This window comes from Mustela lutreola, chromosome 1 (genome assembly GCF_030435805.1).
Source record: "Mustela lutreola isolate mMusLut2 chromosome 1, mMusLut2.pri, whole genome shotgun sequence".
Classification (NCBI taxonomy): domain Eukaryota; kingdom Metazoa; phylum Chordata; class Mammalia; order Carnivora; family Mustelidae; genus Mustela; species Mustela lutreola.
In genome coordinates, this window is record NC_081290.1 from 6,089,036 (window position 1) to 6,112,050 (window position 23,015).

At 47.4% G+C, this 23,015-nt stretch overlaps 1 protein-coding gene across 4 annotated transcripts in view; it reads right to left on the minus strand.

Moving 5' to 3' along the window:
* Window positions 1-23,015, minus strand: part of SHROOM3 (shroom family member 3) — a 299,368-nt gene that overhangs the window by 103,676 nt on the left and 172,677 nt on the right. Inside the window, exon 1 of one of the 4 annotated variants that reach the window (XM_059158868.1) lies at window positions 22,250-22,408. The exons of the other annotated variants lie outside the window; for them this stretch is intronic. The gene's annotated coding sequence lies outside the window, so the exon portion shown is untranslated. Of the gene's footprint in view, window positions 1-22,249; window positions 22,409-23,015 lie in introns of those variants that run through there. 4 annotated transcript variants of the gene reach the window in all.

Below are 23,015 nucleotides of genomic sequence, written 5' to 3' on the forward strand. Positions count from 1 at the left end.
GGTACATGACAAAGTACTCAACATCCCTAATCATCAGGGAAATGCAAATGAGAATGACACTGAGTTTCCTACTTCATGGCTGTCAGAATGGCTATTATCAAAAAGACAAGAAATAACAAGTGTTGGTGAGACGTGGAGAAAAGAGAACCCTTGTGCACTGTTGGCGGGAACGTAAGTTGGTGCAGTCCCTGTGGGAAACAGTAGGGAGGGTCCTCAAAAAGTTAAAAATAGAACGATCCAACAATCCCACTCCTACGTTCCAACAATCTCACTTCTGGGATTTCTGTGAAGAAAATGAAGATATTAACTCAAAAAGATACCTGCTCCCCTATGTTCATTGTAGCATTATTTACAATAGAAAGAAATGGCAACAACCCAAGCATCCGTTAACAAGTGAATGGATAAAGAACTTGTGGTATATATACACACCATGGAATATGATTCGGTTGTGTCAGGAAAGGAATGCTGCCGCTTACAACAAGGTAAATGGACCTTGAGAGCATTATGTGGAGTGAAACATGTCAGGCAAAAACAAATACCATATGATCTCACTTAGATGTGAAATTTAAAACAACACCGCCGCCCCAAACTCACAGATAGAGAACAGATTGCTGGTTGCCAGAGGTAGGAGTGGGGGTGAGCAAAATGGCGGACAGTGATCAAAAGGTCCAAGCTTCCAGACCTAACGTAAGTAAGTGCTGGGGATGAAATGTATACTGTGGTGACTAGAGCTAACGACACTGTATTGTATATTTGGAAGTTGCTAGGAGAGCAAACCTTAAGAGTCTTCTCTTCACAGATAAGAAGGGTATGTATACCTTCTTACCATAAGGAAAACAATTGTACCTATGTGTGGTGTGCGTGGCCAACTAAACTTACTGTGGTAATCATTTTGCAATATATAAGTATGTCAAATCATTATGTTGCACCCCTAAAACTGATATAATGTTACAAGAGAATTAGATCTCAATTTTTTTTAGTGCTAGACTTTAGCCTGGGAATTATTTTGTCAGATGGGCAATCGATCATAAACCAATTCTATACACACTATATTTTATTGTCATCCTTTCAATATGTTTCTGAATCATTTTACCTAATTTGGGAGACAGGCTAGTTTGTCTTTCATGACGTTATCTTAAATATATGTAGCAAATTTATCCCAAGAAGTTCAAAGGGTTCTGCTCTGAACTTCTCACCAGTTTTGACTGAAGCCCCAGGATCTAGGCAAAAGGTTATTCCATTGCCCCATTTTTCATTAAAAATCATTTTTTTTCTCTTAGTATTTGATGAGAAAAGCTGCTCTTTGATTTGGAGATCTTTTTAAAACTGACTCTGTTCTTTTTTAATCCCCATGGCTCCAGGCATCATTAGCTCCTTTTAATAGAAGTTTCAATTTCCTTTTATCCCTTTGAGCATGGGTTCCAATATCCTCAAAGCAGCACCTTTTAATTGGCCTGGAAGAGGTCACCCTTCTCAGAGTGGAAAGCACATCACACATTCTACAAAGTCAATGTGGGTCTTTGACATCAGAGGGGGGATGGTGGCAGGGGCCGATGTATTCCCCAGCAAACGTTTGGTGGCATGGGGATTACGTTTTCAACCTAATTTCTACATAATTACATCTAACCTCTCTTTCCCAACACATTCCCTGCTATAATGACTTGGTCTTTATTTAAAATTCATTTGTCTTTAAGATTTTGCTCTTACTTAGTGAATTGCTAAAGAGCAGTGTGCGTTTTGACAGTGGTTTCCTTATACGTACAAAATGTTGGTGATGCTCCTCTGTACAGACCCCCAATCACATACTTTTCAGAAAACGGTATAAGATACTGTACTCCCACCTTCAAGTTCCCTCGCCACACACTGCCTTGTCGATTTCAGCAGTAAATTTTCCAGAGAAGTCTAAGGTGTAATCAAATCTTACATGTCCATGGACACAGTTTCTAATCAAAGAAAGCTTTTTGAGGGAAACCTTCTCCATTATTTTATTTTCTTCTAGTGTTACAAAAACTAATCTGGATCTGGAGTAATCTGGTACCCAACTCCTGTGGTAGAGGAGGGGTGTAGGAAACCTTTCAAGGCGATCTGAAAGAGTTCTCAGAAACCTGATTCCCTGGAGGCAGCAGCAACACGGTGGGCCGGGCATGGGGCCGGGGGAGCTGCCTGCAAAAGATCCTAGTCTCTAAGAGGCTAGAGCCTAGCCGTGCACTTCAAAGATCCCTGGCATCAAGAAAGACTCTGTAATATTTCATCCCTTCAATTTTTAAGACACTTTGAAAAAGCCCCAGGAGTCATGACGTAACAATTATGAAGACTTAAGCAGACTTATTTCCACATAATATGTATTGTAGAGGTGAACCATGGATGAATATTATGACAAAAAGGGGCATAGTCAATTATCATATGGTTTCACTTATTTGTGGAGCATAACAAAAAGCATGGAGGATATGGGGAGATAGAGAGGAGAAGGGAGTTGGGGGAAATTGGGAGGGGAGGTGAACCATGAGAGACTGTGGACTCTGAAAAACAATCTGAGGGTTTTGAAGGGGCGGGGGGTGGGAGGTCGGGGTACCAGGTGGTGGGTTTTATCGAGGGCACGGATTGCATGGAGCACTGGGTGTGGTGCAAAAATAATGATACTGTTATGCTGAAAATAAATAAATGAAAAAAAAAAGGGGGCATAGTAGGGGGCGCCTCGGTTGCTCAGTTGTTAAGTGTCTGCCTTTGGCTCAGGTCATGGTCCCAAGGTCCTGGGATAGAGCCCCGCATCAAGCGTCCTGCTCAGCGGGGAGCCTGCTTCCTCCCTCTCCCACTCCCTCTGCTCCTGCTCCCTCTCTCCCTGTGTCTCCCTCTCTCTGTCAAATAGATAAATAAAATCTTAAAAAAAGGTGGGGGGCATGGCTGAAGGATGCTACAATACACCATACGAAAAATCTAGGTCCACGCATTTCCTTTCCCTCTATTATTGCTTTAAGAAAAATTAATTGAGGGGTGCCTGGGGGGCTCAGTGAGTTAAAGCTCCTGCCTTCGGCTCAGGTCATGATCCCAGGGTCCTGGGATCGAGCCCTGCATCAGGCTCTCTGCTCACCGGGGAGCCTGCTTCCTCCTCTCTCTCTGCCTGCTGCTCTGCCTACTTGTGATCTCTGTTTGTCAAATAAATAAATAAAATCTTTAAAAAAAAAAAAAAAGAAAAGAAAAATTAATTGATGAGTTCATTTATTTAAAAAGTTTCTAGAAAAAAAGTACTTAGTTTTCCCCATCGTTTGAAGAATTGGGTAAAATCCCAAGTTTAATGTCCCTAATAGAAGTATATCATCGGGGTGCCTGGGTGGCTCAGTGGGTTGGGCCTCTGCTTTCAGCTCAGGTCATGATCTCAGAGTACTGGGATCGAGTCCCGCATCGGGCTCTCTGTTCAGCAGGGAGCCAGCTTCCTCCTCTCTCTCTGTCTGCCTCTCCGCCTACTTGTGATCTCTGTCTGTCAAGTAAATAAATAAAATTAAAAAGAAAAAAAAAAAGAAGTAAATCATGGAGAACCAAGTAAGTGACATCCTTGTCTGGTCTTCCCTGAGGCACTGTGTTCTGTGTCATGGCCCACCTGTCTGAGAGTGACATGGAAAGTCTGGAACACACTCCGAGAAGAAACGCCGTAGCCCCCAGAGCTCTAGATTATGACATGGGGATCACAGGAATACAAGACTCACCCAGAAAAGACAAGGTTTGGCAGGGAAATGGTCATGGTGGAAGGCGGTGAAATGGGAAAACCATTCCATGGCTTCTGTTTGTTCCAAGACGACGAGAGGCCTGACATTAGCCGACAGAAGATGATAGAGTTCATGTGAAGGAGAGCCTGGTTGTGATTTGAAAAGACCTGAAAGCAGAAGAATCGGCTTCCAACTTAGTGAGTCGGGGCGCCCTGACGGGGTTCACACGGACACGGCCATAGAACATACGAGACCAGAAACGGAACTGCCTAGACTTCCGGTGCCCTTCTGACCCTGACATGCTGAGAAAATGCCTACCATGGGAAGAAATGGTTTGATAGTTTCATGTCTTTGTGTAGGTTTTCCCAGCACAAAGCCAAGTGTTTTGTTCCACGAAAGGAGGCTGTCTGTGCAACCAGTCTAGTTCATGTAGATGGAAAAACACACCAGAACGAAAACCAAAGAACAAAGTCCCTGTAAGGATGCTCCACCAAGATCGCTTATCTCTACTCAGCCTCTTAAATTGGCTCTTTTGAAATTTCCGTGTGGGTTGTGTGGGGTGGGTAGACACAGCCTCGCTGCGGTGGTGTTGCCGGGCTGGGATGTGAACTCTGCTTCACCCAAGGAACATTCTCCACTCTCCCTTCCTGGCCTCTGTCAGCGGGAAAGAGATGCAGAACAAGGTTCGAGTCCCAGGAGGTGTCCTCCGGCACTGCCCAGAGACAGTGGGTCACACTCCGGACCAGCTAGTGACCGCGGGGTCGGGAAGGTTCCGGTTAAGACGACATCCCCTTTCATCTTGGTGTTTGTGAAGTGTGCCGGGAAGAGGAGAAGCAGACGACTTTTACTCTAACGTGATGCTATGGAAACCACTTCCTATTAAACATTTAGGTAAAGGATTTGTAAAAGAGAAGAACACAGTGTGTGCTAAAGTCACAGGCTTTGGAGTCAAAAGGGCGTGGGTCCAAGCTCTGACTCTCGAATTTCTAACTGTGACCTGGCACAAGTAAGTTGCTTAATCTCTCCAGGTCTCAGTTTGTCCATCTGTAAAGTGGGCTGGGGACCATTGCCGGCTCACAGGGAATACTAGAGAACTGCTAGCTTCTGTTATTTCCACAGAAACAGAAAACTGAGTCCCAGCTGAGCTTGCTTCTCCATGAGCCCTGTCCCAGACCCAGAAGGAACAAAAGTGGCATTGAGGTAAGAATCTAGGTCACATCAGACCTGTTGCTCTGCTGATTGGAAGAGAACACGAGCCCCGACTGGATCACGCTGAAAGTGAACATGAATCCTGTATCATTTTTAAAGGAAATAGAATAAAACTGTATGTCCTCACAAGGAAAGATGTACAAAAGATATTAAATAACGAAACATATTATAAAACAGAGTGATTACCTCTGGGTAAGAGGCTTATCATTAACATAAATGATAATAATGCGGATAACATAATGGTCTCAAATGAGAAGATGTCAAAGAAAAAAGCTGGAGGCATTTTAACTCACCAGTGGATAAAAATTTGGGGAACAATTAGGATTGCTTGAGACATTCACTGCGTATCTGTCAATTCTGGAATAGCTGGATGTTTATTATGAATATTAGTAATTTTTAAATTAGGAAACTCAATGTTTAAAAAGAAAAAGCATATTATCCTATTACAAATTCTGAATGTTCATGACTACCAATCAGCATAAACCAGAGTAGGCAGTTACTGATGAGGATGGATAAGCTAATATAAGAAATACTTCTCTGTTCTTTTGAAATGATGATACTACACATCCCACTTTAGAACGTCTTTCATCATCCCATAAATCCTCCAGGGAACTCGTTAAAGTCAGTATTTGTGGTGAACCCTTTGAGGTGTGCAGCCCTACAACCTGTTTACAGTCCTGGCTCTGGGTCTCATTCACTGTGTGACCTTGGGCACGTTTTTAAATCTCTGTGCCTCAGCTGGCACCTGGGTTGGCTCAGTCGTCAAGGGTCTGCCTTCGGCTCAGGTCATGATCGCAGGGTCCTGGGATGGAGCCCCGCCTCGGGCTCCCTGCTCAGCGGGGCGTCTGCTTCTCCCTCTGCCCCTCACCCCTCACCCTGCTTTTACCTTGTCTCTCAAATAAATAAATAAATAAATAAATCTCTGGGCCTCAGTTAATTTATCTGTCAAATGGGACTAATAATAGTACCTCAAAGAGGTGTTGTAAGGGTGTACTGAGATACTATGTAGAAGGCTCAGAAGGGTGGCACGGAGGGTTTCGCCATCATTCCTCTCGTCCTCATACCGAGGACGTTGCGGATACAAACGATACACTTATCTCAAAACGACCACCCCGGACCCCCCAAAACTTGAAAATCACTCCCACCGTCACCTTTCTAAGGCCAGGGTTTTATATCTGAGCCCGCAGATCCCGGCCGTTCCTCTCCACGGCAGGCTCCTCGCCTCGGGCACCCGAGGCCCCAAACTGTCTTGCCGGGCACGGCTGGTGCCTGGGTTCGACCCTTCTGAACTTGCCTTTCATGTCTCAGGGCCCAGCTTAAGTGGCTTCCGATGGAACCTAAGTGACAGTTCCGACTGTCAAAAGTTTCAATTTCAAACATTTTCATGTGTCCCTTCACCCACTGGCCTCACCCTACCTTCTCTGTATGCGACACAAGTATTTCAAACATGAAGCCTCTGCCTCAGCTACTCGGGTCCCCTCACTCTTCCCGAGAATCTTCCCCAAGAGCATCCCCAGCTGTAAGCCCGGGCCTCAGGCAACTGCCCGCCTCCCACTCTTCATCCCATGACCTCAGATGCTGGGAATAACATCGTACTCCAGAAAACTGTCAGATCACTCACATCTAGAGCTACCTCTATTTTTTTTTTTTTTTTGAAGATTTTATTTATTTATTTGACAGAGAGAGATCACAGGTAGGCAGAGAGGCAGGCAGAGAGAGAGGAGGAAACAGGCTCCCCGCAGAGCAGAGAGCCCGATGCGGGGCTCGATCCCAGAACCTTGGGATCATGACCTGAGCTGAAGGCAGAGGCTTTAACCCACTGAGCCACCCCGGTGCCCCGAGCTACCCCTATTTTAAATTCCTAGAGTGTCTAACATCCTGGCCCAAGCTCACATTGGAGACTCAGTTATAGTCCCTGGTTGGGGGGGCGGTATCCTATGTTAATGCAGGAAGCATTTATCGATCAGGCTTTGGGAGTTCAGAGATGAAGAAGACAAAGTCCCTGCCGTCCCTGAGTTCCCGTTCCCCTGGAAGGAGATGGAAAGTGCACAAGTGATAGCTTGGTCATGGCCGGCCACTTTGTCAGCGGGACACGCACGGTGCAGCAATGGCCCAAAGACAGAAACAACCACAAAGGAATGAAATGCCATTCAAGAGCACGAAGTGTAGGGCTCATTTTTTCCCTCTCCCAACCCAATCTGCCTTTCCTCTGGCCGATCACAAACACGGAGCTCGATCTGAAATAGTTTAAGGTCCTGCCCTACTTAACGCTCTCAGAATGACAGGCTCTGACTGGTTTCCCCTCTCCGGCACCGGCCTCTCCCTGGAGTATATTTCCACCTTCCCTTCTATTTAGTCCACCTCCATCTGCCTATTTATTTGTTTAAAATGTGAACCAACTGGTTGGGTACAGTAATCTAATTCTGCATTTGGTCTGAGGCCAGTGCATGGAGGGCGTTCAGGAAATACTGGTGCCTGGTGTGCCTTCCCTAGCTCCCGGCTGTGCTATGTCGGAGGCCAAGCTGGGACCCCGCAGGCAAGCTCAGGAGATGGCGCGTGAAGGCCGGTGGAGCTCTGGAGACCCAGGAGGCCAACCTGCTCTGACCGGCCGACCCAGAGAGGAGACACCTGGGTTGGGTTTGTGGCTTGGAAGCCTGTAACAGGCGTGACAGGCAGATGCCCCCCCTCCGCCCCAGAGCTGGCTAGGGCGGGACCATCCTGCAAGGCTCCCCCAGATTCCATCTGGGTAAACGTGCAGAAAGCCTCCCTCCCTGGGGGCACCAGCCCGCGTTTATTAGCCTTCATTAAGGAAATCCTCCTTCCTGCGAGTGGGTAGTTCTGGGAGGGGTGAGGCCAGAGTCTCTGCGGGGCTGTCCGGGCTCTCCCAAGGCAGGAAGAGTGGGGAGCAGACAGGGAGTCCCCAGAACAAAATTCTGTGGACAACACGTGCGCATCAATCCATCCATTCAATGTCTCCCTCTACCACGGGACAGGCAGGAGGTTATGAAGAGGACTATTATAGGATTTGGCTCATGGGAGACACTCAATAAATATTTGCAAAATTAATGATTTAAGTTTCTGGCTTAGCTTAACTTTGACTACCATCTCCTCCTGGAGGATGTTCTACACTTTCCGTATGACAGGTAGTAGTGAGCGTAGCTAGTAGAGTTCCAGCCTGCAGTTAACAGAGGCGTCATTGCCCGCACAAAAAGGATATTCTGGCATATTCCTGGACTCACATCCCTGATTTCCCCATTTTTTTTTAAAGATTTTATTTGACAGACAGAGATCACAAGTAAGCAAGGAGGCAGGCAGAGAGAGAGAGGAGGAAGCAGGCTCCTTGCTGAGCAGAGAGAGCCCAATGCAGGGCTCGATCCCAGGACCCTGAGATCATGACCTGAGCTGAAGGCAGAGGCTTTAACCCACTGAGCCACCCAGGCGCCCTGATCTTCCCATTTTAAACCTCCTTCTCTGCTGTCTCCTCCCAATCTCCATTTACGAATCCACTGTTCCATCCACCGTTTCTCCTGGCTGCTGGCCGATGGTCCAGATACAGATGGCTGCAAGGCAAGACGGCAGAGTCAACTCAGCCTCCAGCTCCCCCTGCTAAGCCACGTCCTCCCGACAGCGACGGGCTGGAGACAAGTCAAGGGCGCCGGTTCCCAGTTCCAGCTAGGTCACCCGGCTTTGGGGCGATCTGGCTGGCCCCGCCGCATCTCCCATTCTGTCTGTAGAGCGGCAGGGATGCCAGCTGGCCCAGAGCTAGCGCACGGGCCGGTGAGCTCATAGCTGGAAAGTGTGATGCATCTGAGAACAAAGCAATATTATGCGGTGAATTTCTGAATTTATGGTCCACCAATGCCCAGGCGCCTACTGTTTCTGGCTTTTCTGCTTTTGTGATCTGGGGGCATGTTACTGGGAAGGAAGAGGTCCCAGTGGTTCGCAGGACTCGCCTTCCAAAGCCTAGACCCCGTGTACAGAACAGATCCGGCATAAGGAAGAGAAGCCGGGCGGAGCCGCTGCCAACCGGACCGACGGCAGCAGGTGGGCGGGAAAAGCGCCTGGTTGGGAGAAATGCTCCCGAGGCCGGAGAGCAGGGTTTAAAGTGTCACTCAGAGCTAGATTCGATTAAACTACAAGTCTGAAAAGAAATCATGTCACAAAATCAGAAACGGATCTTTATGCTAGAAGGCGCAGAATCGGCAGACCTCCCCCCACCCCCAAATAAAGAAAAGCCATAGACAGACAGACAGACAGACACAGACATGCAGGAATCGCTTCTTCCCTCTACAAGGTGTGCAAACTCTTTAAGCGCGAGCTGGGAGGGTCCCTCTAGGAGAAAACTCCCCTTTATGTCTGCTTATAATCATCCGGCCGCCGACAGACGTGTTCGCAGGGAGCACCGAAAAGCAGGCAAAATCCCAAACAGACACTATGCTCCAAACCAGAATGGAAAAAGGGCAAAATCAACCAACATATGGCTTGTAAGGCGTGGATAACCATAAACGCTCCTGGGTTGTAATATCCAGACATAAGAAGGAACCCGCAGATGTCATTTCTCTTAAAAAAGAAAGAAAGAAAGAAAGAAAGAAAGAAAGAAAGAAAGAAAGAAAGAAAGAAAGAAAGAAACTGGGCAGAAAGAAGGTTCACTAACAGAAAAGGCAGCTAACCTAAAATCAGCCCAAAGGTCGCCGGAGGAAGCACTTAACATCCATCTCGCTCTGCTTCTCCCGAGCGAGCGAGCACTTTCAATTGCTCTAGCGGAGGAAGTAAGAGTGGCAAATGCTCTTTTCACTGCCTTCACGCTTGCCGCTTCCTCCCGGCAGCCCTCCAGCAGGAATCCTGGCTACCAGGGAACATGGGCCAGCGCCGCCCTCACTTACGGATTTTGCTGCCTTCTCGAGTTTTGGGTCCCGAGCCCCGGGAACATCAGAGCCAGGCAGCCGCCCTTGCGCAGCACCATATCCGAGACAGGCCGGCAACGAGATTGGTGTGGAGAGGAGGGCAGCCCAGAGGGAAGAGGAAGAGGCTCTTACTCACCATCTACTCAGAGCTGGCAGCGCTTATGAAAACAGCAGAGCTCCCCCACGCAGGAGCCCCTCCCAGTCACCTTGCCTCATCGCCAGTTTGCAGGAAATAAGGCACTGCTGTGTGCAGGAAAAGGAAGAGAGCCAGCCACAGGGCAATGGCCAGCAGGCAGCAAACTAGAGAACCCCAACGGTCCTCAGAGAAACATTCATGTCAAGGGGGCTTTGGGATACCAGGGCGCTGCCCCCCAGCGCATGTCCCTCCAGAGTAGGGACTTCGGAGTTAGACGTGTGCAGTTATTAGGTACACAGTCAATGGCTACCAGCTTCTGTCTGGGGTTGTTGGACTGTCTCCCTACAACTAGTACCAGGCCTGCTTGGGGGTACCAGATGAAGGTGCTAGCAGTTCTTTGAGACCCAAGGTGAGGCGGTTCCTGGGAGCCCTCCAAGATCTGGCTTTTGGTTGCTGCCAGAGTCCTGTGTGTGGGATGGTGAGCCCTCCCCCGCCCCGAAGACCACTCCGGTTTCTACGGAGGCAAGAGCGTGTAGATGCATGGGAGTTCTGGGCTGGTCTATATCATTCATGACCTCATGCCTTTCCCTCCAGAAGAGGTTAGGTCACTCTGACGGTTGCCAAAAGCTTCCCAGGCTTCAGAAGTAGGGAACACATCATCTCTTTTGATCTGACTCCTGGAGGACTCATTTCCTAGGAGCATACTGGAGGGGAAGCACACTTTAGAAGGTATCATTTCATTTATGTCTTTCTAAATTTGCTTTTAAAAAAATGCAAGCTATGTTGCCTTATTTCTGAAGGTAAATTTCAAGACTCAGAAGAAAACAAGAAGGATGCTCTTCATGGATGGCTCTTGCTATCTAAAGTGTTCAACCCACTTGGCCTGGTCCCACTGCAAACTAGACAATTAACCTTCCACAAGGTCCTTTGAAAGAAGATTTAGATTAAAAATATTTTTAATTTATTTACCACTAATACTTGGAGTAATAAAGGCAACCCATGCACTGAAAATAACCAACCAACCAACCATCCAACCAACCAACCAACCAACCATCCAACCAACCATCTAGCATTCTCTTCAAGGAGTAAATATAAACATGCGATACTAGACCATGCATTTCTGAAGTTTCTTTTTTTTTCTTCAAAGATTTTATTTATTTATTTGCCAGACAGAGATCACAAGTAGGCAGAGAGGCAGGCAGAGAGAGAGGGGGAAGCAGGCTCCCTGCTGAGCAGAGAGCCCCATGCGGGACTCGATCCCAGGACCCTGAGATCATGACCTGAGCCAAAGACAGAGGCCTTAACCCACTGAGCCACCCAGGTGCCCCATTTCTGAAGTTTCTATACAGTCAGTGCTATTTTAAAAAAAAAATAGGATGGACAAGAGTAGAGATTCGAGTCTCCTGTTGACTTACCCAACAGGCTTGGCAAAAGCTTTTTTTTTTTTTACTTCCTCCAAAAGACAACTTCTTAGGTGTCCAGTTCCCTGTCCCTCCACCCAACCCCCCACCCATGTGTGGACTGGGTGCTCCTGCCAGTTCCCCGGGGGCGATCCAGATGCCAATCATCGCAGAGATTCGGAGTCATTAAATCCTGCCGGACCTGACCTGGAGGCCTGGGAGGGGAAAGGAATCCTAGAAGAGGCGCCATCCCATACACTTGCATCCTCCCTTTCAAGGCCCAACACACAAAGACTTCGTGAGGTTCCAGTCCCGCTTTGACTCACGATCCCTAAGCCTGGAGATCAGGGTGTTTCCCCCATGCAAGCAACCTGAAGAGTTTTGTCTCACTTCTGACTGAGGGCATTCCCACAACGTCTGAAATTTGGACTCATCCTTAGGACCTAGAGATTTGTCATCTAGGGTAGAATTTTCTACTTTCCTATTTTGTTTCTCCTTAGCAAGGTTTTCAGAGGAGCCTGTGACTCTGAGATTGTCTTCAGCTTCGAAAACCCCTAAGCCTGTCTTCTCAAATCGAGTAGAGTCTGCACAGAGAAACACGGTGCTTCACACAAGGAAAAGAGAAAAGGAGTCAGAGTCACTTGGAGCAGTCTCTCTTTTTCGAGGCCTTTCCTTCTCTAAACATGATGGTTCTTCCACTGACCTCATGTTTTGCTACCAGGCTTCTGTTCCTGATTACATGACCAGGGTGAGGCTTAGCCCTCAATCCTTAGGTTTTCATTAGACCCAGAAAAACAATGAAATGGAGAGCGCCTCCCCCATTACACCCACAAGTGCACTGGTCCAAGCCTCCAGGCCTATCGTTCCACGACAGTGAATGCCTATTCAGAAAAGCGCTGGAAAATTCTCTTTTGAACTCTACTGGTTACTTAAATGTGCGTATATCGTAGAGACAACTCTCCTTCCTCCTATCCGGAGTGAGTTCAAAGACTGTAGTTCTTCAGAAATTACAGGTAAATGGGATTGCGAGGCATATTAGGAAAATTTAAAGTCACATTAGTGACTTTAAATTAGTAGTCATTTCAGGGATGAAGTAAAAGCCTGCTCCTGAGTCTCTATACTTGATGTGAAAGTATCCACACAGAATGTCCGTTAAATAAGCACCAACCTGGGGCTCCTGGGTGGCTCAGTGGGTTAAAGCCTCTGCCTTCGGCTCGGGTCATGATCCCAGGGTCCTGGGATCGAGCCTGGTATCGGGCTCTCTGCTCAGCGGGGAGCCTGCTTCCTCCTCTCTCTCTCTCTCTCTCTCTCTCTCTCTCTCTTTGCCTGCCTCTCTGCCTACATGTGATCTCTGTCAAATAAACAAAATCTTTAAAAAAAAAAAAATAAGCACCAACCTGTCTCCCCTTGGGATCCTAATGGTTGGAGTATTTGTTGAATGGGTAGAGATGCGAGTGTGTGTTTCTACACTGTTAAGTCTGCCAAATTATTTTAAAATAGCTGGATGTTCCTTCAAATATTTATCCCATGGGGCTTAAAGTAATAAAGAACATCTTGAAAGTTCTGAATTTCTACCAGAAAAAAAAACAACAGCAAACTTCTAATAAAATAAAGGGTGCGTCAATCACACATTCTGCCTGTTTATGAAATATACTGAGGACAAGAAGTGTTCCCATGAGTTTTGAAGATTTAGATTTGTCAGCATAAGAACGGGGTAGTCCCACCTCTTGGTCGTAGACAGTCTATAACCAAGAGAATCAGTTGGGACACCAGATGGATAACTTTCACGGGAGGTGCTAGGGGCAATGCCTACAGGTTCCGTACAGGATAATGATGGGGATCTCTGATGCTGAAATCCAGGGTTGGCGTGACAAGACTAACCAAATGCCAGAAGCTTTCCTGGAGTTCTGCTTTGCATTTTTGTTGAGCTGCTCTGGTGGCAGAGGAAGCACAGAGTTTCTTTGAACACCTAAGGTTACTGTACTCCAAGGATTCATAAGAATATGAAGCAGAAGGATTTTTGAGGGATTCCCAGGGGGAACTCTGATGAAAGCCTCTGAGTAGGTACCCTTAGAAAGATCTTCCATTTCTCCAGAGGTATTTTCGATCTCGTCTAGATAGAAGTCATTTGGAAGAATCATGGTAACTTGAGTTCCATATTTCTAGAATTCCAGAGCCTGAATTGTAGGTCAGACTGTCCCTGCATCAAACTATGGAGATGAATATTTTCATCAAGGGATTAGAATTCACTGTTTCCTATGTGACCAGCTCATGACAGATTCCAGAATGAAAGCAGCAGGTCCCCTAACAGAAGAGATTAAACTTTCTCCCACTAGCGGGAAGACTTGTGATCTCATTAGTACAGTTGATCAGGGAGTGATCTTTGAGCCAGCAGACGCTGGGGCCATCGGGCAATGAGAAGACCGTCAGAAGTCTGGTAGACAAGATGGTCCAGTGAGGACTCTTCTCTACCTTTCGCTGGATCACTTTGAAGACATTTAATGTGTGGTCTTCTGGGCCCAGGGAATCTTCCAGGTAATCTCGAAGACATTATTAAGATTTAAATTATTAATTATTTATTATTAATTATTAAGATTTAAATTATCGGCTCAGTGGGGTTGGGTGTTTTTATCTCCTTGTTGTATCCTCAGCATTTAGAACAGTGCCCCGCACAAAGTCAGAGCTCAGTCAACACTTGCGGAGTACTCATGAAGATGTTATTTGGCTGGAGGTGTTGGGTAGTCAAGACTGTTCTCAGGAAAGTGCAGGGAATTGTCACAAAAATACTCTTAAAGGAAACATGCCCTACCAATTTCACTTTCGTACTTTTGTTTTACTGTGCATGTGTATGTGGACGTAATTCAATACATCTCTATCAAAGCCACATAAACATTATTTCCCGCTTATATAATGATAGTTTTTTTTAAAGATTTTATTTATTTATTTATTTATTTGAGAGAGAGAGAGAGAAAGCATAAACGGGGAGCTGCAGGCAGAGGGAGAGGCAGAAGCAGGCTCCCCGCTGAGCAGAGAGCCCAATGTGGGGTTCCATCCCAGGACCCTCGAATCAAGATCTGGCTAAGCCAAAGGCAGACACTTAACTGATTGAGCCAGGTGCAGCACCCCCAACCCTCTTAAAAAGACTTTATTTATTTATTTGACTGAGAAAATGAAAGAGAAAAGAATAGTTATTTTTTTTTAAACTTGGAAAATAATAATATCAGCCTTTGAAGAACAAATTAGCACTCTCACATATGAAATACGCTTGGAGATTGTCTTTAATCAGTTTGGAACTTGAAGATGCTTTCTCTTTTTGCAACACAGCAGATGAAGAGCTTAGAATTTGATAAATTATAAACCTAATGAGGCTTCTACCTCCTTTAGCCAGTTATTAACTGTCAGGAAATGATCGTTGTTACTTAATTATAAGATGAAGCTAAACATTGAGAAATGCTGAAAGCGATCTGGTTGGCCAGTATTCTGAGGACTAATGCCACAGGCATGCCCCCTCCATACCAATTAAAGCTGCGTCACCCATAATAAAATGCTGCCTGCCGTTGGCCATGTCCTATGTTGTCATTTTCAGATTAAAACAACAACACAATTCCAGTCTAGGGCACTTCCTGGGCACCAATGAGTGCTAGGCTTTTCTAATTTAGAGGATAAAGACTCCTCCTACGGGCTGATGACGCCCCGGATATGCCCTTGTTTTCACTTTGAGCGCACCCACAATAAGAGTCAGTCTTAGAGACACTAAGAGCAGCCAATCAATCAATCATCTGCTTTACTAGCTGTCAGACAGAAAAATACCAAAGAACTTGCACGAGAAAAAGGTGCATGATGTTCTCTTTTGATTTTGAGAGGCAATTCACTGGCAAGGGGAAATGAGTTTCGGAGGGAGAATGTTGAGTAACGAGCGGACGCATTCTGGAAGTGCGCGCTCTATTTGCACACAACTTTTTTTTTCTTTTTTAAACACCACTGAGAAGAGGTTTCCAGAATAAAATTTTCATTTCCAGCTCAATGCATGCTAACTTGTATGCAATTCTGTAGCTGCACGGGTTTTATCAACTGTCATCTGCTTTTCCTATTTGAGTCTCTTTTCCATGTGCCCTGAGAGAAAGGATGTGGGGTTAAGCAGCGGAGGACGGGGGCTCCCAGGCGGCCTCAGCATTCCAAGCCCAAACAGCCAGAAAAGCATGGTTTGGGGTATTTGGTGAGAAGAAAAGGAAAAAGATAAAATTAAACAATTTTGCTGAAATACAAGCGTTTCCCAATTTCAGTACAAGCTGTGTTGCAAGATTTCAATAATTACCTGGATTTCAGAGGACGCCATGGGATCTTGTCGGAAGCAGATTAAAGAGCCCCCACCATTTGAGGTAAGGATTAAAGGAGCGAATCACCACCCAACCTCACCCGAAGCGCTCCCTGAACGCTGCTCCCTGAACGCTGGGTCTGATTGTCCTTGCCTCCTGTGCTCCTTGGGATTGCCGCAGGAAACACACCCAAGAGCCTAGTGTCAAAGAACACTGAGAGGTTGCGTGTATAAACATGGGGGGGGGGGGGCTCCGTGACAGCCTAATCCCCGCATGTAGACGCAGGAGATCAAATGTCCCAGGAACGTATATTACTTTTAATTCACTGCTCTAAAACCCAAGATGAGGAGCCTTCCTAGTAATCCTGGGCCCAGTCCCACCTGTGGCGGCAGCCGGACCGACATGGGCTAGAAACCACACAGGTGAGTAAGGGGTCTGCCCTCGTCCGCCCTTCCTGCCACCCCTTCTCTCGTTCCCCCTTCATCCCCCGCTGTCCACCGGCCTTCCCCGGGGTGGTTCCTTGGCGTTTGCTGCCCTTGCTTCGGTCAAGGGCACTGCGCTCCGCTGGCCCAGGCCAGGGGTTTGGGATCATGTCCCCGGACCCCTCGCAGGGGCAGCTGCCCCATCGCAGGTGACTAGTCCCTCCTCGAGAGACCCTCTCCTTTCCGGACTTGCACAACATCACAGCCTCCCCCACCTGCCTGAAGCTGCTTCTGCTGGGTCAGCCGCCTCTCCAGGCTGATGTGCCCCAGGGTTCGCTCTTTTCTCTCCTCTCTGGGAACTGTTGCAGGTGAGGGAATCAGTGCTGCGACCTTAAATACTATTTCTATGTTGATGACTCTGCACTTTCTCTGTGAGCTCTGCTCAGCCCCCTGGATTCCAAACTCTTGTATACACATGCTGGATTGGATTGGCGGATCAAAGAGCTCTCCCTTCAGGGCGCCTGGGTGGCTCAGTGGGTTAAAGTCTCTGCCTTCGGCTCAGGTCAAGGTCCCGTGGTCCTGGGATGGAGCCCCGTATCCCCCCCCCCACCCTCCAAACTGGCTGTTCTCCCCTTTTCCCCATCTTGCCCAATGGCCCCATCAGCACCCCAACTGTACAGCCGCAGACCCAACAGGCACCTTCATTTCTCTGTCCCTTCATGTCCATCATCATCAAGTCCGTCATCAGCAAGTCAGCTGACGTCATCCCAGAAATCCCGCCTCAGCCATCTCCACTGCTACCACTGCGCACCCTGCTGTCTTCTCCTTAGCTGAGGAGAATTCATAGCTTCCTGCTCTGACTCCTGCCCTACTCTTTAAGAAAGGATCTCAGCATTATATCACAAAAATAATCCGCTAACAGTGTTCCTTTGCTTAAAATCCTCCAATGGCCTCCTGCTCGACTGAGGCTACAATCCAGTCCCTCACTACGGCCTAGGAGGCCCTACACGACGTGAGCCCACAGTGTTCTGCTCACTCCGCCTTGGCCCTGCCCACTTCCTCTCATTATTCCCAAACCCTCGCTCCTGTATCCCACACCGCACCCCCCCCCCCGCCCTCCGAGCCGGATGCTTCACCCCTCCCTGTAGCAGCAGCCTTCTTTTTACTTAGGTTTGAGTCCAAAAGTCCCCTGATCTTTTCTGACCCGCAGACCTGCGGTAGCCCACCCAGTCTCTCTCTCTTGACCTTGTGCTGTTTCCTTCATAGCGCGCGCTACTGTTCGGAACCACCTTCTTCACTTACTTATTTCCTTACTGATTGTCTGTGTGTCCCCATGACACTGTGAGTTTCTGCAAGAACAGACACCTTAGCTGTCTTGGCCACTGCATTTCTCACGCCTGCCACATGAGAGTGCCTACTCATAAATGTCTACAGAATGAGCGATCTCCAAGTATAATATCTTCAAGTACAATACGGTTTGCAAACTGTCTATGATAACCCTTTGGAACTCAATAGCTGATCCAAATAGTTCACCAATATTGAAGAAAGGACTAGAATCAGGGACAGACTGAAGTGGGATATATGCCTGGTTGCAAACTACAGTCAAATAAACATCATGTTCAACTGACTATCCTTTTAGCTCTTTCCAGATATCTCTAAATCATCAAGAATCGTCAAAAGTGGACAGTGGAATTATCCACATTCTCTTTCTTCTCTTGCCTCTGCTAGTTTCCAAGTCTCAGAGGAACCAAATAATTTCTTATGACGGATTTGATAAAAGGAATTACCCTTTCTTCACCCAGCTTCTTGCAACTCAAAAATCATGCCCAGATGTATTCAAAATCTGGCCTGAGCGATCAGAAGGCGCTTTCCAGCGGGCCAGCGGGAGTCGCTCCGTGGCCTTCTCCGCTGTGGGATGGAAGTCCCGCCAAAGTGCGTGCAGAAGAGAGCTCCCTGGGTAGGTCTGCTCTGAAGCAAACAGTCGGTGGCAGGAATGACCTTTGACTTTACCTCTCTGTTCCCACCTTTTTGTTCCATTTAGTAAAGTTCTAAGGGCTCTAGGTGGCTTTAAGAAGAGTGCTGAGCTACAGGGTAGTCTAACTGTCGGCTCCGCTGGTACCTTCCACTGTCATTTTGGTGAAATCCTTTATCTTCTCCGAGCCTCCCTTTTTTATCGGTAAGATGAGAAACTTTTAGTAGATGACCTCTAGCTCTAACTGTGCGTGGTGTGGAGATGTTTTGTGTTGAGTCAATACCGAATGATTAAACTAATCAGTGTGGCGGGTTATGATTGATGCCGTCTTGCGAGCCTTAAAAAAACAAGAGAAGGCAGGGTCAGCTTGGCCCGAGGACCAGGTCTTGCGAGCCTTAAAAAAACAAGAGAAGGCAGGGTCAGCTTGGCCCGAGGACCAGGACACATTCTGTGCAGCTTCTAGAAATGGAACGTCCAGGGATCAGTGACTTTCCATGAGATATTTCATGGTTTTAGGTATCATATATGTGCCAAAGACTCCAAATTTTCATCTCTGGCCCCATTCTCAATCCTAAGTACCAGATGTCCCATTGGAATTCCTTTCCCCTTGCCTGTCCGCTCCAGCTTTTTCACAGCCAAACAATTCTCTCTCTCTCTTTTTTTAAAGGTGTCATTTATTTACTTCACACACACACAGAGTACAAGCAGAGGGAGGAGAAGAAGGCTCCTCACAGAGCAGGGATCCTGACGCGGGGCTCGATTTCACAACCCCGGGATCACGTTCTGTGCTGAAGGCAGACGTTTGACTGAACTGAGCCACCCAGGTGCCCCCAAAACAATTCTTTTAAAAATGAGTCAATCATGTCTGCTCAAAACCCTGCAACAGTTCCTCATTTCACTCAGAGTGAGAGCTAATTAGAGTCCTTACAATGATCTTCGAGCCCTCAGATGGTGTGCTCCCCCCCCCAACCCCATCACTTCTTTGACCTGATTGGCTTCACTTTGTTCCACCCCGCAGTGACCTCGTTGGTAGTCTCAGACACACGTGCTCCTGCCTTAGAGCCTTTGCACAGGAAATTTCCTTTGCTCAGTGTACCTATGGCTACCTGTCTCACGCCTTTCAAATGTTACTTTTGCATTGAGGCCTACCCTGGTCTCCCTATTTAAAATGACAAGCTGTCCCACTTCTCTGGACCCTGGAATCCCTGGACCCCTGTTCGGTTTTTTCTCCATGCACTAATCTAATATTATTTGTCATGTAGTTATGAATTATGTTGAATGTTTATTGTCTATACCCCTGCCCTGAATATAATCTCAATGAAGGCAGGGATTGGGGTATATCTTGTGTCCAGGACAAATAGCCACTCAGTAAGTGTTTGTTGAGTGAAGTGAAGAATGAGTATCACTATCGGTGAGGAGGATCCAACACCTGTGCCCTGAGTGCACCCAGTTCCTAGAACAGCTTGTCTAAGGGTCATGGAGTATTGCGCAATTCCCTTTTAGGTGCTCCCACCCTATCAGCGAAGGCTCATGAGATCAACGCGCTCACCGAACCACAATGGCCCATAAAGAGGATTCTTGCTTGCTTTGATTTTAAGACTATTTTCTCCATTGAACCACATATTTCAGAGATAGGGAGAAGCCCAGGGATCCACAACCACTAATATGCTCACAGTGAAAGGAGTGGCCACGCTGTCATTCTAACACAAGATCTAGGTTTCCTTCCTTGACTACTTTCCTAACATCGACTCGAACTGTATAATATTTTTATATCACACCTGAAATTTGTTTCAGGTCATTTCTACATTTCTTTGGGGAAATCATACCTATATTTTCAATACCTTTTTGTAGAGATTTGTTAGTCTGCCCAAATACAGCAGGATATTTAATTCCAGCAGCCCTGTCCATCCAACACAGAGAAAGTGGAACCATCTGAGAGAAAGCTTTCATCAAAGGGCAGGGTGTGAGTATTAAACTGTAGTAATTCACTTGGTTCTAGTACTCACCAGTCAATAAGCAACTTCTGAATTACCTTTGTCAATGAAAAGCAATAGTAAGACTTTTGCAAAACAGAGTAATATGGTTTGTGCTTAAACCAATGATAATCACAGGCATTATGGATACTCTTAGGAAAACGGCTGATTTTCTGGGCAGCTGACTTGCAGGGAGCTTAAACCAAGCAACCCCCCAAATCCTTGTCACTTTCATCATCATGTACAGAATACAAACAACGGAGAACATGGCACTGGATAGCATCTCTACCAAGTGGATATTTCATTGGCATAACTGTACGTAAGACCTAAAACTTATGTTTCTTAAAATGTTAGGATGAATTGGGCCAAAAGTTCCTAAAGAAATGGCTGTTGGGTTTTATCTTATTTGGAGAAAAAAAAAAAAACCCACAGTTTTGGAGGTTCTGACTGAGTTCCCAGGGTTCGAGATTGTTTCTTAAGCTTTAAATGAACTCTAGGATCTTACCCCAACAGGCTGCACTCCAGAGGTTCCCGGATTTACCTCCTGGGACTAGTCAGGGTATTGGGAGAAAGTCCGAGAAAAATGTTAGAGGAAAAGCCCTTACGAGCATCTCTAAACATGGTGTGATCTTAACAAGTAACATAACATGGGCGAACGTAGACAGGACCCATCTACAGAATTCTGCGAAACACCAGCCTAGACTCAGGAGCATGGCAATTACTAATCATTTGAGCTTTCTGGGCAGACCGCCAACAGTTTGAATCAAAATCCCAAAGTTCTCCAAACACTGTCTATGATCACAAGTTCAAGGACAATGAGAGAATGCTCCTGCTGATGACCCATCAGCCCTGTGTCTCTACAAAAATAGTATTCACCAATGATGTGAGCTAACATTCAACCTAAGGAAACAAGAGTCAAGAGTGCCTTTATCCTGAAGAAACATAGAGTAAAGAGCAGGGGCTTTGGGGAAGACCAACCAAATTTCAAACCCCAGATCTGCCACATTCATACTAAGCGATCTTGTCAAGATGTCTCACTTCTGAGCTTCAATTCCTTCATCTGTAAATAGACAAGAGCACCTCCTTCTCAGTGGGTGATCAGAGATGATGCAGATAAAATGCTGGCATTGACCGCACAGTGGCAGTGACTTTGGGGAATTCTACCCATGCTAAACTAAGATTACGTTTCTTAATTCCAGCAATTTCTCAACTACAAACCTCATTATCTGACATTTTTATTATTCAGGCAACCTTGGAGATGGTCAGCAGCATTTGAGATAGACAGTAGGAATGTATATTTAAAAATGAATAGTTTAAGGAAGTTTTAAGTCACCTTTTAGCAGAAATGCCTCAGTGAGCAGCACCAGTGCAGCCCCAGCTCTCTTACTTAAATACCAACAACTTATGTGCAGGCAACTACATTGCTTTCCGAATTCCCTAAAGATAAAGGGCAGATTTAACATCATCTCCATCTGGCGATGTGGAATCTCACAGTCATTTTATACCGCTAGAAGCACTGTTCACTCTGAGGGCACGATTTCTTTCCTTTGATTTCTAGCCACGCCAATTACACGAGTCAGGGCCCGCCCGGACCCAAGGGCCCTATGCACTGTCTAGTCACAGCCCTTTTGTGCTTCAGTCTGAAATCTGTAGGATGCCATTTCTACTCTCACACCAGAAAGAGCGGACACCTGCTGACTTGACCACCCCAGGTACACTCTGCGCCTTCTCTCCTTTCTCCAGGGAAAAACCGAAGGATCAAGGGACTTTTCTACATGTAAAGCAAGCTGAGTGACATCCGGACTCAATGGGGCCTTTGACAAAAATCCAGTGCACACCTCCAACAGACAGGCACTGTGCTGAACGCTAGGGGTACGCTGGTGGACAAAAGGAACACCATCCTGCTGCCCAGTTGCTTGGAATCTAAAGGGAAGACAAATACGTTTACAACAGGATGTAGTTGGCTAGAGGGGTTAACAAAGACATGAAATTATGAGAGCACTCACCAGGCTCCTAAAGGTATAAAAAGTATAAATCATATGCTAGGATTCCTTTTAACTCAGAAAAGTATTAAAATCGATCACAGACCACTTCAAAACATTTGCAAACACAGCAGGCCTCATCTGGGTTTAATTCAGTTTTTCCCATGTTCAGTATCCTCACTAAATCCGAAAAGGAACGGAGGCTGCTCCAGAACTTGCAACAGGTGCACTTACCCGCTACTAGCTCGGAGGTGCTCGGAACACACTGACTGATTTCAAGCATCTCATTCTAAGTTCTCTCTGGCTTCTTCCAGCGCGGCCTAACTCACAGCACCCAAAACCGCGCTGCGCAAAAACGTGACGGAGGAGGAGCGGAGCGCACCGGGTTTGGGCGGGGAAGGGAGGCTGGCGAGGACCGCCCCGCCCCTCGCCCCGCCCCGCCCCGCCCGCCCGGGAATCCGCTCGCCCCGCCCCCTCCCCGCCCCTCGCCCCCGCCCCGCCCGCCCGGGAATCCGCTCGCCCCGCCCCCTCCCCGCCCCTCGCCCCGCCCCGCCCGCCCGGGAATCCGCTCGCCCCGCCCCCGCCCCGCCCCCCGCTCTCGGAAACCAGCGGAACAAAACGGCGCGGCCTTCTCCAAGGACTCAGGCTGGGGCAAATGTCGCTCGTGCTTCATCTCCCGGGAAACTCAGAAACTTCCCGAGAATGGAGTTCGGGCGGCCGGGCCGGCCGCCGGGGGACCCCGGGGCTCCCGCAGGCTGTCTTCCGCGGACGAGCGCTGCAGCGTCGGAGCGGCGCGCCCCGGAGCCCCCAGCAGCGAGCGCGGAGCCGGCGGCCCGGACCCGCGGCCCCGACGAGCCGGGACGAAGGGCCGCAGGCCGCCGTGTCCGCGTGCAGACCGGGCCATCGCATTTCACGCTGGCATTTTAATGCGAAATAAGGGGGGCGTGTGAAGGCCTCACGATCATTTTGTTTATGTACTAAAAAATGACCCTTTCAGAAT